The sequence below is a fragment of the Cyprinodon variegatus genome, unplaced genomic scaffold (genome assembly GCF_000732505.1).
Source record: "Cyprinodon variegatus isolate N-32 unplaced genomic scaffold, C_variegatus-1.0 Scaffold9, whole genome shotgun sequence".
In the NCBI taxonomy this organism is placed as follows: Eukaryota; Metazoa; Chordata; class Actinopteri; order Cyprinodontiformes; family Cyprinodontidae; genus Cyprinodon; species Cyprinodon variegatus.
This window is the reverse complement of record NW_015150462.1, coordinates 1950402-1952509: the sequence shown is the minus strand read 5'-3', so window position 1 is coordinate 1952509 and position 2108 is coordinate 1950402.

Genomic DNA, 2108 nt, shown 5'->3' with positions numbered 1-2108 from the left:
GTAAAAGTGCGGAAAGCCTGAGTTCCTTCCAATCAAGACTAAAAACACATTTATTTAGGATTGCCTTCGACTGTTCTAGTTAAACAGTTCAGCTGAAACATCATTAGTTCGACTTTTTTATTTTCTTTAGTCCAACTGTTTTTAATATTCTTTTTTGCTTCCTGCTTGCTTTGATTCTGTTTTATTTTCCTATATTTTAATCATGTAAAGCACTTTGCATTGTCTTTGTACTGAATTGTGCTATACAAATAAATTTGCCTTTCCTTGCCTTGCCTTGCCTTACACATTAAGTTTGTTTTCCAGCATCAATTCTAAACATTAAATCTGATGTTATTATCCAACACTCAGTTACTCAATTGGCTTTTCTACCAAATACTTTGTAAAAACAAAAATAGTTAAAGTAGTGCTACTCTTACTTGAGTACAATGTTTGGGTTCTCTGGCCTCAGCTGGGTCAAGAGAAACATGAGGTCAATTCTAATCAATAAGAACAATACTTGGTTCTCTCTTTTTTCCAAAGAAATGCGCTTGATTTAATTGAATAGATCGAGTAAATGCAGATCTTGATGAACAAAGCTCTTGAGTAAACCATTTTTTTTTTCCTTTTGCATACCTAAGATGTCAGTCTGTCATTAAAAACTTTGCTCTAATTTAAAAGAAATGGATCTCCATCAGTTGTGGAGACAGAACTAGATCCAGAAGCTGCACTTTGGACATCTCTGATGTACGTCGTGTTACTAAGAGGAGTGATTTGATTTCTTCAGACCATGAATTGCAGAGTTTTCCTCTTCTGTCCTTCGAACATATCTTTAACAGCTTCACAGAAAAATTACCACCGATCTTATTAATGATCTGTGATGTTTTCTTAAACAGACGGGATGGGTGTTGAGTTTGTGTAATTTGGCTGAGAAAAGAGTAAATACCGTGACTAAAGAACATCCATTAGCCGTTCTCTGGTGACTCCACCACCCTGCAGTGTGCTGCCTGTCTCCACACTCACTACATCAGCTGTGGGATGTAATTGCAGCAGGCACCAACAAAACAGCCTTGGAGGTGTCCTTCATGTCTTTGGCCGAGAGCCTCGCGGACTGAGGCGGGGTCCGGGTGCCGCAGACCACCAAACGCAGGCCATTTCCACTCTGCTGTCTGTGGAGCAATTAGACTGTGAGTGTGTGTGTCCGTGGGCTCCAGCTGTCAGGAGGCCTCTGTCTCCTGGTCTTGACATGTCTCCAATACACCCCACTGCGAGTCTCTCTGTGTCACACGGACCCGGTCGGAGCCCAAGGCGAGCTGTCCGTCATCTCGCACAAACGTCCCCCCTTTTTTTTCTTCGTAGATACGGTCCTTCTGGCGCCGTGGTTGGAACTTTGCTCTCATTCACAGCGTGTTTGTCTGGGAGTGTGTCTGCTGTGGCAGCAAACATGGCGGTGGCTGCGGGCCACGCCAAGTCATTCGTGCTTCCCCTTATCGTTTTAATCACCTCGTTAGGCGCAGCTAGTAACCCACGCTCGCTGGCCGCTGCTCCTCCATTGGAACCCTGCCCTCCTGACCCGGTGCTGGTGGTGCCACTGGGCATTGGGACGCTGGGGTGAGGAGAGGAGATGATTTTCATCATTAAAACCCCGCTTTTAAAAGAAGATGCCATATTTACCATGTGTTGGTGAAAGCCAGAATGTGGCAGTATTTCTTTTGCTTCAAAGCTGAAATAAGTACTTCTTAATACTTTGTAGATATTTTCTAAAGCTTTGGTTTTACTGAAATTGCATTTCTATACCAGCTTTTTATCTAACTGGATGGATGGCAGATGAAAATGAGGCCTCCATTTATCATCTCATCAGCTCTAAACAGCTCCCTTATCCCAGAAGCACCAAATTCCCAAAGCATAATGCTGCCTCCTCCGTGTTGATGCTGTACAATGTTAGGTAAAAAAGGGTTACGTATGAGTCTCATCCAACTAGAGCAGCTTTTGCTTCATGTTTTCTGTGTTCCTAGTTGCAAAGTTTGTTGTACCAACAAATTTTTCAACAATAAAGCTGTAGGTTTCCTGTTAATTTAAGCTCCATCTAAGTTGTGGGTCACTACAGCTCCTCCAAAGCTACCGTATGCCTG